Source organism: Bactrocera latifrons, unplaced genomic scaffold (assembly GCF_001853355.1).
Source record: "Bactrocera latifrons isolate USDA-ARS-PBARC rearing strain unplaced genomic scaffold, ASM185335v1 scaffold_109, whole genome shotgun sequence".
Classification (NCBI taxonomy): domain Eukaryota; kingdom Metazoa; phylum Arthropoda; class Insecta; order Diptera; family Tephritidae; genus Bactrocera; species Bactrocera latifrons.
Window position 1 is genome coordinate 498,047 of NW_017534508.1, and position 15,499 is coordinate 513,545.

The following is a 15,499-nucleotide window of genomic DNA, read 5'->3' on the forward strand; positions in this document are numbered from 1 at the left end:
AACTAACCAAAAAATTCGCCATGAAGCGTTTTTTAACTTAACAATTAACTGGGGTCATTTAAGTGGGTACCACTGTGAGCGACGTAGAAGTTAAAGTGAAATGGCAAAAACATTATAAAAACAAGGCGCACCCACGAATGAAATCGCAGCAACGTATTTCTAGTAATCGCTTCAAGCAGCCAACTGTATGTACTGTTAAGATTCAAGCACTCAACTAGCCTTTGCTAATACCAATTGCTGTGGCTCACAAACATCCTTACCGCTTCATAGTCAAAAACTGGTATGCCACAGTACACAGAAATATTTTTATGTGGGCGGCAATATTTTTCGTGCACTTTTCTTACTTTTGCTGCCAATAAGCTTGTTTATTCCGCTTTTCTTCGCCCCTTTCGGCGACGTGCCTCCTTTTAAGGCAAACGCACGCCAAAGCGCTCGAAACCAACACAAGAAAAGCAAATACTATACAAGTATATCCCCGCTACCCGCATGTGGACCGTACTTATTATATTTATGTGTACAGACATGTATGTATGTACTCATATGGCGTAGAGAAGTGCGCAGCTTGAAGCACATTTGGAAATTCTTTTTAGCAGAAATAATGTTTATTTTCTTAATTTTATAACGGTACTTATATTATGGATTCGTATTCATGCGTGGCACAATTGAAATTAACGCTTAGTGAAAAGGTATCTGCTGGGAGAGAAGCTTGAAAAAATCGTCCAACTTTGCAATGCGAAGCTTCTGTCGTCGCCGACACCGAGCAAGCCATCTTTGAAGACAGCACACACAAATAAGGACTCCACACTGCAGTCATTGACACGAACCGACTCAATATTTACGTAAGCCTCCATACATACTCGTAAATAATTGTCAGCGCTTATTTGTATAGGTATGCGGGAATACCTTTTTAATAAGCGCTCTTTTATAGCGATTAACGCCGAGGCATTGACAGCGTAAATACAGAGTGGAGCGAAATTTCGTTATTAACCCAGAAAAGGTCCAGCACATTTCGATATGAGCTGCCACACAGCGCAGCCCGCGGCAGATTAGCAATGTGCTTAATTGTCGCTACACCACAATGGCTACTGTTTACTCGGCTCGTTGGCGATGGCGATATCCTGCATGCCGCCGCCAGTCCCAACACCAAATGACTGAAAAATTACAAATGTGCGCATTTAAAAACTCATTAAGCCCGACACATGGCACCGCGGCAGCTCACAAGGTCCAGACGAGAGCGACGACAATGGGCCGCTGGGAATCAGACGCGCAGTTTTAGCGCTGGCTGTGCGGTGGCCGTAACTGTTCCTGCGTCTTGAATGCTGCGTATTTTTCGGTGTACGCATGCGCACAGGTGCAACAGATGTGTTATATGACTGACAGTGTGATGGACGTACGGACGGACACAGCGGACGGACGGACGTCTGGGCAAAATACACCAAAAAAAATGGAAAAAGAACTGCTGGTTGGATTCCTACGTGAGCGGCGCAAAACACAAATTAAATTTGAGTATCTTCGGTTGCGGTAGGGTTTTGCGAGGCGCTGGGTTCTTAAGCGAAATGTCGAAAATAAACGCACAAAGCGAATTGCAGCCGTAACGAAAATGATGATGACAGCAAATGAAAGGTTCAAGCGAACGAAATGGGCAGTGCAAGTATGCAACAAACAACACACACTTACCCACACATGTTCAAATGTGCAAGTGAGTGTTGTGTCAGCAGTGGTACAACGTTGTAAGTTGGCTTGTTGCTGCTGCTTGCCATTTCGGCCTGAGCGCAACAGATGTGTTGCAGCCGCCTGCCAGCCACTATGTGCCGCCTTCACCCATGCTGTTTGGTTCCTTGCGCAGAAAACTGGTTTTCGGTGTAGGAAGCATAAAAACTTGTGTTGCAAGATCGATTCTAGGAGATTTCACTTTTTACCCACACTTCGTTGGCATGCCACACACTCTTTTTTGTGGACGTTCAATTGCCTGCTCGAACGTGTGTTTGCGTGTGTGTGTGTGCAGCGCATCAAGCGCACAGCACAACAAGCCCATCATCATTGTCGTCAGTGATCATCGGCTTTGGTATTGCAGCACCGCCGTCACTGGCTGACAGACGGTTAAAGGTGCAGTCACAGGCACAGCAGCTGCCACAACACAAAAACAACGACACACTTGGCTAAGCACACAGGTATATGTGTATATGTGCGTTCGTGGACCGTCGCCAATACATCAGACACATGGTCACATGGTCGTGCAACATTTGCCACAGCAGTTGCAGTTGTCGTCAGTTGTTGCTGTTGCCTTAACTAACTGCTGCTGCAGCTTCTCTTTTGGCATTTGCCTTATGCTTGTTTTTGTTTTTGCTGCTGCAATTGTTGTTGACTTTATCGTGCATTGTCAGTTGGAAATGCAACGGAAAACACATAAATTTCGCGCAATTGCGGCGTTCGGCACTCGCTACCTTGCCCACCGTTGTGACAAGTTGCACATTCTTCTCAGCGTTTTGCAGTGGTTGTGTGTAGTTGCAATCAATGCTGGCGATACGCGATTGGTATGTCATAAATATTGGCATTGATTTTTGATTTCCACTGAATGGCAATGTGACAGCATGCCTCTGGGCGTAGCACAGCCGAACGCGGCCGAAGAAGCAGCCGCTTCAGACGTTTGCTGCCGCAATACGCCAACTGAATTTTTACAAACATATGAGCAAATGCAAAGTATGTAATGAGCGTGCTGCACTAGGCTGGAGCAATTCGCCTTAAGCGGAAAGCGATTTACATGCTTCAACTGGAAGCTTCATTTAAAAACAACTTAAATTCAAAGCATACAATTTATAATAGACTGCACCAAATATCGCCAAACCAAACTAAGACTCAAGTCTTTGCTACCTTCGCGTCTGCACTGACCAGTGATTTACTAAAATGTCATGAAATGCGACTGCGCAAACACGTTAAAGCGCACAAGAGTCGTGGTTATGCAGCAAAAAGAAAAGGTGGTTAACACAATGTTAGCTGCATGCAACATCACTTGCGACAAGCCAACAAGCAAATTAAGAATGAGCGAAAACAAATTAACTAAACACGCATCCTACAACTTGCCACACACACGCCAAACCTCACTCACTCGTGCAACATGTAGCACAAACAACTCGACTCGCACATATGCAGCATGTCTGCCACGCACATTATTAAGTGCCGACACCAATGTGCTAAAAGCAAATTAAACGCGAATGCAAAGCGTGCGGTGCAAGCCGCCAACTGATTTGCATTTGCTTTGGCTTTTCGATTTGCTTTTATTGAATATTGCTTGTTCGAATGTCAGCTTTAATTTGCCACTAAATATGGCAGGCATTAATGCGCAGCTAAAACATGTTGCCGGCTGCGCACGCGCAGTGTCTTCAACATTTCTTAGTTGCGCGCAAGAACTACTGGCGGCTGACGGTGCGTGAAATGTGGACGCCACTTGTGCCACGCCACATAGTGATAGCGCTGAGGCACTTGCAGGATTTCCATTTACTTGTGCGCTGTTTTGTTCCTCCTTGACGGCCGTTTAAGTAGAGATAAGCAGGCGATAAGCGATTAAGGGCTGCTACTATTCGCTTGTAGTTAACTTGTGTCTAATGGGAATCTGAAAGCACTTGTTATTGTCTACTAAATTTATGAATTAATGAGAATATAATCTTTGGTATATAGACAATCTAAAGTCTTTATTTAATCATTAAAAATATGTGTTTTGGACATTAAGTTGCGTTAAAAGCCAATTCCCCGAACTGCTAACAAGGGAGTGTTGTTGTTATTCTCTCGCCCTACTACATAAAAGAAAGGTTAAATTAACCCTGAAAAAATGTTGTTTACTCCGCTCTACTCTAGATTTAATTTACTCGTTACAACTTCTGCGAAACTAACATTTTCGCTGTCAATAATATAAAAAAAATGTAATAAAACCCCTCAAACACCTCTAGGGAACTGTAGTTAGAGAAAATGATAAATACTAATAACCAACCATACACATTTTCTGAGAAATTTTGTAAAGTAGAAATAGCAACTAAAGATCGTTGAAAAAAATTGATGTTAACAAGTGTAAACACAGGCAGACTGACCTCACTTGTTAAATTTATTTACTTCGCTTTAAGAAATTTTCATTCAAGAAATACCCAAACTCATTTTTAAAGTTGTGTGTTTAAAGAGTCACACTAAGTCAGCCGGCGGCAGTAAAGTACAAGGCAAAGTATAGATAACCGCCACTGTGGGTAACTAACTGCAATCTAAGGCCAACCGAGCGACTATCAGCGCGAAGCCGTTCGAACTCCGTTCACTTTCAGTCAAGTATTAACAGTTCATGAAATGAGGGCAAGCAAATCAGGCAAACCACCAGCCGGCTAGCAGACAACGTGGGAACCTTTTGAAAAGCGCATGCACGCCGATTTGTGGGGTTTTCAAATAAGTTTAAAATTAAATGTCTTCGCATAGGCAAACACACATTTTTATGTAAAGTCTTATCCCAAGCAGGCGGCAAGCCGACGCATTCGAAAAGTGGTGAAGAATGATAACTTTTTTTTAGAAATTTTTTTGAAAATAGTCCATCAATAGCCACAAAATCTCTCTACGCCTCATGCAGTTGCTCACTCCATTAATAAGCCTACTGGATATCAACTTTTAAGGGCCACAGCTTCGTGTGCTGAAGGCTGCTGCTTGAACGGATGGATTGTCAATAGCTTGACATTTTGGCTGCCACTTGTCAGTTGGACAGAAGTTATTGGCAGCTTCTCTTAGCGGTCAGCAGTCAGTCGCAAAAGTTGGCTGCAGGAAAGCCACACAATGTGGAAAGGTAACCCAATACACCCGGTTGTGCGGGGCGACGAAGGCTGCGCTACTGCACTACTGTCACTCTTGCGGCTGCCGTTGAACTCTGCACCACTGGGTCCCACACGAACAGCGTTACTTGCGTGGTGGATATTGTGCTGCTTGCAACAGTGGCCATTTAACTTGGAATGAGTTGCAAATTGCAGTATTTATTTGTTGGCATTTGCCTACAACACCGGTAGTGGTAGCCGCAATACAACAGCGCCCGGTCAAGCGCATATACTCATATATGTATGTATGTACGCTGTACGATAAAGAAGCGTCCATAAAATCTGAGCAGCAGCTGCCACATAAACTAGCGGATGTGGAATTTTGTAGTTTCCTTCGAAACCGCTACTTACTGCTGCTGCTGTTGCTGTTACCACACAGCCCACCACAGTCCACCGCCGTCGCAGTCATTTGCCAGACACGCTGTTTTATGTGCGGTACAACGTGCTGGTTTTCGTTGTACCGAAAGGTTGTACAGATTGGTTTTATGTTTTTTCGGGGCATACAAGCTCGTTTGTGCCACCGCTGTGCCCGCTTTCGGCCACTCAAACAATAAAGGCCATAGTAATATAAGTAAAGCCCATTCTAAAGTTCAATTGGCGAGTTCAGTGTGCCTATAAACGCTTGCAACATGCGACTGCGGTCAGCCTGGTATTCACACACACACACACGTAGGAACATTTCATATATTTTGCTGTTGTTTCGGTTTATCTCTGTGCAAGAACACGTCAAGTCTTAATTCCAGCGAATTGAAGTTCAGCTCGCTCACAGCTTAAATTAAGCCGAGCAGAGTGTAGACCAGGCAGCGCAGAGCAGAGCGGATGCCAAGCGAAATCGTAGAATTACAAAAATCTCTACATTTTCACTTAAAACATCGCGCACTCGGAGCATATGACTTTTGCGGCTGCAAGCAATGTGTAGAAAAGATCAGCCGACAATAAAGCAACAAACAAGAGACGGAGCTCGCAGTACTACTCCACTTTAAGTACTCTTCGGCGCACTATTAGGGCGGCAAAACACAAAACCAGTTGAAATGGAATTTTGTAATTGATATGGCATTTTTGCCAACCGCCAGACACCAGTGAGCGGCAAATAGCCACCAGCTAGCTGCCACCGTCTGTCTCAGACGCCTCAAATAACTCGGCCGCTTACATAGTTGGGGCGCTTTGCTGTTATGTATGCGTTTGGGTGCATATGTATACGTCCATGTGTAGTGGAACTAAGTGCCATCAAACAAAGTGCAACATTCGCCACTTAATGGCGCTAGCGGAGCATTCGCATCGTTTTGCTTTGTGTTTTTAAACAGTGTGCGCTTCAAGGAAAATCAATCAAAGAAAATGTTCGGCCTAATGTTTAGACAACTCTTGTTAGTCTCGAACACAGGTACACGTATGTATGTATGTATGTGTATACGGCAGCGCAGTGAAATGAAGGCAAATAAGTTAAAAGATATGAGTATCTTATCATTCTCCAAACAATTCTGTAAACTTGAGGAAACTGCTGCTCGCTTTTATTAAATATTAACTGATTCTAAATTGCTCTTTTGATGGCAAAAGTTGGTTGGTTAAAGCTTTTATAAAAAATAGTTTATTGTTTGAAATATTGGGTAGTCGAAAAAGTCTTGTCGTATTTTGTTAATAGATGTTGTTGCAGTCGTATATCTCCTGTGCTACTAATCACATTATGTCGTTCCATATATTGTTGGAAAAGTGAGATTTTAAGCTTCATTTAACCAATTAACCAAAATTAATTTGGGGAAATTTAAAAAAGGTTACAGCTGTTCAAAAATGAGTGAAAATAATAAAGAAATTCGTTGTATTTGAAATTTTTTGTATTAAAAAGGGAAGAATGCCACGCAAGCCAACAATGAAATTTAAGAAGTGTATGGAGACGATACTGTATCAGTTCGTGTAGCACAACAACGGTTCGCCTGCTTGCGTTCTGGAAATTTCGAAATTTCGATTTACACTGGTGAAAGTCTTACACCGATGGCATAATGTCTCTAGCGGCAAAATGGCAAAAAGTGGTCGGCCAAAATGATACATATTTGTTTATTTACAGGTATTTATTATTATAAGTATAAAAGAAAAATAAGTTGAAGTTTAGTTAGAAATACGAAAAGACTTTTTCGACTACCCAATATATATGATAAATAATTTTTTTTTAACATTCAAAAGTGAAGTTTATAGAAATTAATAAACTTGTATTTCTCTGGTTGATCAACCGTTTATATATTTGGCAACTCTCGTTATGAACAGTTGTTACAATTAATGATGTCACTCTCAGTTTGAAATGACGAATAGCCAATACGGAGACGCAAGCACATTTATCAAATTACAAATCTCAACAACAGCAACAACTAAACACCGTGCCCAAAACGCTCGATAATTACACACCGTTCCTTCAACATGGCAAGCCGCTCATACGCGAGTTTCTTTGGCGTTTTTAGAGCTCGGCCTTACTTTTAAGGTTTCTGAAAATTGGTTTCCTTACACACATGCACTTATAAAAAGGTGTAAGTATATTTGACTCTTCGGCGCTACAAAGTCATCCCGAAATAATAGCAACAAAGCGGCAAGATCATCGGCCGAGCACACAACAATTTTCTAAAAACCTTGTGAGCTATAATTTTGGTCTGCGCGTGAGCCTATTCACTGCGAACATGTGTAGTTTTTTTTTTTTGTTCGTTTTGACTCAGTTTTTAATCGTTTATTGACTTGTTTATCTGGACGAAGGCGGAAAAAATGTACGAGTGTGCTTACGTTGTGCTACAAATTATTTTTAATGATGCTGCAAAAGAAGCGGACACAAAACGCATGTACCATACACACAGCCACACCAAATGTATATACTTATGTGAAGAAAAGAGGCGCGCACGCATGCGCAACAACAAATACATTGCGTGTTTTCGCTTTGCTGGCAAGCGCTGGCTGCTGGTGTGTTGCGTTCTCGGCATTGATCAAATTATTCAATTGTTGGCTATTTCTTAATTCCACTGCTTTTTCGCATACATATGTATGTGCGAGTATATATTTATTTCTTATTATTATCTACTTTTTTTGTTAACTGCTTTCGTCTTATTCTTCAATTTGCTACACTGTGCTTGATTTTTAATTGCTTTGCGCTGATGTTAAGCCTATTTCGAATTCTATTTGTATTTCTGCTCATTTGCTTAACTGTTTTTGTAGCTTTCAGTCGCTTATACAACAACACGTGTTAAATATTAATATTTTTTCCAAGCGAGTATTTCGCAAATTTCTGCTAATACCAATTCTTTTCGTAAGTTTTTAAAGAATCTAGGTTTGAAATTAAAATAAATTGTATAAAACATATAGAATAGGCTAATATTAAGATAAGGAGACTCAATATAAGATCAAATAATTAAACAAAAATACTAATTGACTCTTTTCGAAATCAAGTGTAAGCAACTCTGCTCAAATGATTAGATTTTTAATATAAAAGTACATACTTTTCAAATAGTAAATGCCATAAGTATTCAGTAAAAATTAAAAAAAAAATTTAATCCAACTCACCACAAAATATTTTCGTTGTGCCCAGGGCATCACACTTCAACGTCAACTTTCTCGGCCAGAAGGCTCAAGTTTCACGCCAGCTTCAGTCAAGGACGAAAATTGACAAGAACTGACAGCAGGCAGCAATAACAGACTGCAGCAGAGCTACCAAAAGCAAAAAAGCATTCCTTATCTTTTTTGTCAATTTTTTGACAGGAGTCAACTGACAGTTCTCAGTAGGCACACAGGAACATACGCGCGTTTAACAGTAAGAGCTCATATTTCGAAAGCAGAGAGTTCGTCTGTTAGTGCTAAGATTCAGCACGCAAAGTGCACTGGCTTTTTTTGTAATTTCCATATTTTGCGCCAACGACGGTGTTGTTAATATATAGTTTATCATCAAATGCATTTACTTGTACAAAATATGGTCCCATGTTCTTAAACGGGAGCTCCTCTTCGAAAGATTCATATGTGCTTTACAAGCCGACATTCGATTTGGCTGCTTAGCTGCTTGGCTGCTACGTAACTGTTCGATTCATAACCATGTTGACTTTCAGCTGTTGTCGCTTAATTCCAAAGCAAATACCAAACATCGCGGCCTTTAACTGCCTGCCGCCAGTTCCGTTCATTTGCCGGCCCACTAAAATTCTGTTGACTTTGTGTTATTCTGGCCCGTGTACTGGTAGTCTGGCCTTTGGTGTTTACTCGAGGCTTTTTAACAGTTCGACAAACACTACAAACCAACAAAACTTGAATCATCTAATAAATTAGTACTGTTGTTGCTTGCTTTCATTGCTTTCATTGCCGCTTCCATTCCAGCACAACTCAGGCGATCACATTTTTTGGCTTCTCGACTTCTTTCTTTTTGGTCTGCTTCCAATTCGCACCTGAGTGTTAACTAAGTGGCATTTCTCCAATGTTTTATTTTATTATGTTTTCAGTCTTTACTGTTTTGTTTAGACAGATATTTAAAGCACTGTTTGGTTGTATTTATTTATTTAACACTGAAACTGCCTGAGTCTGGTTAGTAACACTGTTCGGTAAAATAAGGCGACACGATCAGCTCAAATAGTCAGCCTCCAATGTTTAAAAAACATGCACAAAGTATACTGTTTGTAGTCATACTTGTTGGCTGAACAACCGTAGTAGACATCCGCTACGCTTGGCTAACAAGCGGACTTGTTGCTAGCTGTCGTTCAACTGATCGTAGCAGACGTGGCCAAAGCGACAGGTAAGTACAACGAGTGTCCCATCGCAGCGCACGAACTGCGCTCACTCCATTGATGTCATCGCCAGCGATTACTCAGGCGCTCACTTATTGTACTGCTACACCGCTGTTCGGTACGCGCTCGCGAGTATGCGTTCACTAAATTGCTAATCCGATCAGCGCACGATCGTTGTACACACTTATTGTTTTTAGAAAACAGAATTGTGTTCCGAGTTGTTTGGTATGTAAATTTTATAGTCACATTATATATGTATAGCAACTGGCGACCGGCGCCTTCAGCGCGCTGATCTTCACGAGCTGCAGCAAACCGATCCATTACGTTTGAATTTCGTTAAGCGACTTGTGCACATTCCCGGTGCACTCGGCCTTTTTGTAACCTTTTGTGACCATTGTGCTGTTGACAGTTATGTGCGCTCTTTTCGTGCTGTAAATCGATCCGCCAGCAGAAAGCAGCAGTCGAGCTGCTCTAACGCACACACCGCCCTAGTAAAGCGTACAGGTTATGCTCTCTCCGGCGATAATCGTGTATATAATAATTGTTTCACTTTTTCACCTGATGTAGTGTGCAGTCAAGCGTGCTGGAACACAGGTGTACTGCTGTATTATGTAGGTAATGAGTGCTAGAACCGAACTGTGGCATCGCCTAGTGTGATCTCTCTTTTACTAAAGTCTTGTAGTCGTATTTCCGTTTTCATTTTGTTGCGAAGAGCGCACTTGGGCTGCTTTCTCACGCTCCAACATGCGCTCTTTATTATTAGTTGCTGATATAATGCAAATGATCATTAACGCTTCTTCATTGTGAAATAATTTGTTGACCTCTTCCCGCTTTGAATGAAGAAACTTCCTCCTTCTTTACTATATCCACACATATATGTATGTATATTTTATAATAATTTGTTAACTTAACTGCGGTTCTTTCACATGTCTAGAACATAGTTAAATTATACTAGACACATATTTAGTATATAGTTACTTATGTAACATACATATACGAGTATGTATACTTTATATCCATTTATATATGTGTGCTTCTATGAAAATGTTTTTAACATCCCGCAATTAATAATCTCTGCTTTTTCTTTATTCGCTTCTGTCTTAATATTTTGGTCTTCATCCACGAATGCTCGTCTTTTACTTCCGTTTTATTGGCATTGGTTAGAGTATATATGTCCATTTTTGTAAGAGAAATTAGTTCACTATAATTAAATGCTGAGAAGTTTTATTGTTATTAATAAATTCCTATACATATGCTTAAGCTAGTACAAAGTATATATCATGTTCTAAGTAGTATAGTTTACGAAAAGGACTTTGATTCCTAAATGCCTTAAAACTGTTCTTTAAAAACTATATGCGCATGCGCTCCGATGCGCTCTATATCTCCAAAAAATATTAATAGGTTTGGCAAACAAAATGAATAGCGACCATCCACCATGTATATACGTGAGGAATAGAAGACACGCTTTTTGAATCCTTCCTGCGACAGTCGGGTCTACGTAACTGAAACGGACCCGAAGTTTTACCGCCCAAGGACTGTGAAATCAGAACTCTTCCTCCAAAGTACTTACGAAATGTTGGAATGTAATGAAATTGCTACACGATATTATGAGAATTAAATTCTAACTGCCTATATTGCTGGTGATTTATTTACTTGCAGGATGAGAGCCGAGCGTTGGAAAGTGTTGGGATTTCCTTTTCAAAAATATTTAACTATGCTATGTTCTGCTCTTGAAGTTTACTTTCCCCAGTCAAAGCTTCTCTAAAAATTCTTCTTAATCATTGTCTAAGTAAAATAAACCACTTCCCAATGTTTAGTAAAAAGACAGATACGTTTGATTTTTTATAATTTATTTTAGGTAATAAGCCTCTTGTGGGTCCCTGCGATACTCATAACGTTATGCAGAAAGGCATTGAGTACAACCTTCAGCTCCGTTGAATTCGGGAAGAACCTCTGCAAGCCGTTCGGTACCAGACTAGATTTTGATTTGGTGATTCGGACTGGTGGGTCTTTTTCAATACAATGCTGGAAAGTGATATGTGCCGGGATCAGAACCACAATGGCACTGTCTACTCTACAATGATAATTCTACTGGGGTACGCAGATGATATGCATTAACAACCGACCCATCACCACATTATTTTCCAGCATAGAAAGGGATGTGAAAGAAGTTTGTCTTGTGGTGAATGAGGACAAGGGAAAGTACCTAGAGTCCACATAAACAGATTCCTATTAATTGGAGCATTCGACTGTTCTTCGCAAAATCTTTGGAGCCGTCCGTGTGAGCGATTAATATCGAAGGAGATGGAAATACGAACTGCATAAGCTCGACGTAGACATGGAAATAGTTAAGCACATAAAAATGCAACGAATTCGCTGGATGGTGCATGAGGTTCGCATAGAGAATGATGCTTGAGCGCCAGGCCGCAATGAGAGGACCAACTGCATAGCGACCTATCTGCACTTGTTATGACATCTGTTGTGGGGTGGGACCTTTTACAAATAAAATATTCGAAATAGTTGATGTATCTTTAATTTTCATTCTAACAATTTAAGACAACACTCAAAGTGTATTATGGAATGTGGTTGAGTCGAAGGTTAGGAGCGGATTGAGTTCCGGGTGCTTTCTAACTCTCTATATGTGATAGTTTGGTGTTTGATATTCGCACCTCATTCTATGATGTGCAACTAACTAAAGACAGACTAAAACATAATAACACTAATCAATAATGAGAAATTGAAAATAATCTAAGTATTCAAAAAAAAAGTAATTACTTGTACTTAATATTCTAACCATATTGCATTAGGCTTTCACAACATGCTAGCTGATGATACCTATAGCTTCAAGCTGCGGTGACACAATCGCCAGCGAAATGGAAATTTGGCAAACAACTTTGCGCACACAGCAAAAATCGACCACAATTAGGAAACTTCAAACCCAAAAGTAGAACACAACAAAAAATATAATTGAAGTGTACTGAATATAATTACGAAATCGCACATAAATGCAAAAACGTCCGATGAAATAAAAATAGTGAAAAATTGCGGCGCGTAATGATTCATTAATGGCGCCGTTGTTAAATTACCTCATACAATACAATTAAAAATATGTATGTATGTAGATATATTTATATATATGTATTATGTATAAAGCGAACTTTCTGTACAATTCTGCTGAAAGTTCAAAACCAGCACAAATATAATGGCGTTGCAGTGACACTCTCTGTTCGACACCCTAACACCCTGTCCGTTGAGAATAATGACTCTTCCACTAAGATAGGGGTTTATGATCGCGTTTGAGGGGAATAAGCTATAAATATTGGGTAGTCGAAAAAGTATTTTCGCATTTCTAATCAAACTTCAACTTTAAGTCGAGAAGACTTTTTCATCCACCATATAATATATAAAAGCATTTTAATATAAAATTGAATTTTCTACGAACTTTAACGTACTTTTCAACTGAACAGATTCTTTTAAAATATATTAATATAATATTTCAATACTGAAAGTCTCTTTACATACTAACTGTTTGAGTGTGTAAAATATAATAATTGATAACCTCCGCAGCCCTAGGCATCCACACTTAGGTTTAAATAGAGTGCTGAGCGTGCGCTTATAACAGAGTATTGTAGAATGGAAAGCATAAATATTCRCTTGTTTTGTGTAACAGTACATACATACAAATATATTTTGCAATAAAAGCAATTTGATAATGCTGCAATTACAAAATATATTTTTTATTTCCACGGAAGTTTATAAAACACAACTTTGTCTAAGCGGATTTTGTTAACCGCTTCCGTTTCGTCCGTTTTTATTCATGAAACCATCCTATATGTATAACATGACATGTACATTTTCAGATGCCATGATTGGGAAATTATATTGTGGCAGTTGCGTTGACTTTTGGCATTCCGAATTAATAAGAATTGTTCCTGTTGCAACAAATGTAACTCGTTTGATATACATTTTTACGAATCCATCTTTTATACTGTGAAATACCAGTAGCTTGTTTTATTCGCTGCGTCATTTCCTTATCAAGTTGACAATTGCTAATAACAACAAGCTAATACCACCTGTGACAAAATGTCACTGTGTCGAAAGAGACCTTTTTGAAAATTTCCTCACACGCAAGTCGACATGCAAACATTACAATCAGCAACCGCCACTGCCAACGCCACCACCACTACTCAAGCGACCCGTATTCCTGTGCCAAGCCACGCCGGCCGAAACCTCCATACACAGCAATAATGGTAAGAACAAGCATAGGTGGCATAAAGCAGCAATCAATTGCACATGGAAAATAATTAATTACCCTCACTGTATTATTCGGGTGAACCCATTACAATTGTACAAATTTAATGCAAGTAAATGAAATGGAAAAGAGAAATGCTCACATACGCTCAAACGCATAAGAAGGCACCTTGACTCGTATGTATTCATTAATTAGTATCTCCTATCCAGTAGGGTGATCTGGATAGCTCAAATTTCATTCGTGGGAAAAGATCGACGAAAATAAATATATAATAATTTTTAAATGATTCAAAATGATAAAGTTTGATAAAGAATGTTGAGCTCCTTAGCGGTGTCAAGGCTGCTTATGTGACGGTCCTGGTCAATCCTTTCTATAATTTCATCGACTCTTTCAATGATAGGTCGACCAAAGCGAGGTGCATCTCTCACATGGAAATTTCCAGAACGGAAGCTAGCGAAGAGTCTATTAAGAACTCTAATTGAATGTATCGTGGTATCATATATGATATCCTTGCAAACCAATCAATGAATTGATCATCTAGGCTCGTCTTAACCTACAAGCTACAGTTGGACTTAATAAAGTGCGAATGAAAAAGTTTCTACTTACAAATGTACTTTCTATAAATACAGTTACACATTTTGAAAAGTATATTTGCTATGAAATATAATTTCCAACTGCTTACTTGTACAGAAAAGTATTAAAATTTCACAAAAAGTCTCTGTGATAGCACGAACTCGAGCTCGCATATGTCGCTAGGTGTGTGAAGCATCCAAACAACATCAATCGAAGAACAATGACAGTAGCATATACGCAGCTAACAAATTCGTTTACACCAACAAGTGCTGGTGGTAAAACGCGCAGGTAGGTTTGCGACATTTGGCCGCACTGCCCGCCGCTACCGGCCGCCTTCGCCGACAACATGTTCCAGAACGTCGCAGCTGCGGCTGGCCGTGTCGATCAACAATACAATTACTCACGTCACCCCGTCACGGTTGGCTGATTCAACGCACGTGAGTATGCAACATCAGCAACGAAAATAATCGCCATCATCATTTTCATCAGCAACTACGCGAATGTTTAATGCACTAGTGTTGGAACTAGTGCCCAAGTGGCAACAAAGTAAGTAAACACAATGGAAATGTATACTCGGAAATGCTATTTTAAGATGTTGCTTAAACTTTTTCTTTCGCAAGAGTTTGAAAAGTTAAATTAACCCTTAGATTTTGTGCGCTGGCAACACATTTATTTGGAATTTGGTTGACACCAAAGCCCTCAAACTGAATAAGTGCACAGTTTACTATAATTGCATTAATTAAAACGCCCTCAAACTTTGTGACATTTTGGTTTGAAACATTTCTGTTCAAATTTTCAAACAGTTTTGTGGATCTTCGTGACCATATTTTAACATATGTACATGTAATAGGTAACAAACACGCCCAAAAATAAGAATTTAAAACAAAAAAAAAAAAAAAATACTTTGTACAACTGCGCTACTCCAAGTTCAGAGAAAACTCTATAACAAAAACTATTTTTTCTCTTTTGAAGACGGTCTTAAGTGGGTATATTTGTCAATGGTTTTTGGTTATGTTACTGTCAAATTCAGCATAAAAATTTCGCAATGATCCTCGAATTATCGCATCATAAAACTTTCCGCTTATGATATTTTCTGTTGATGTCGT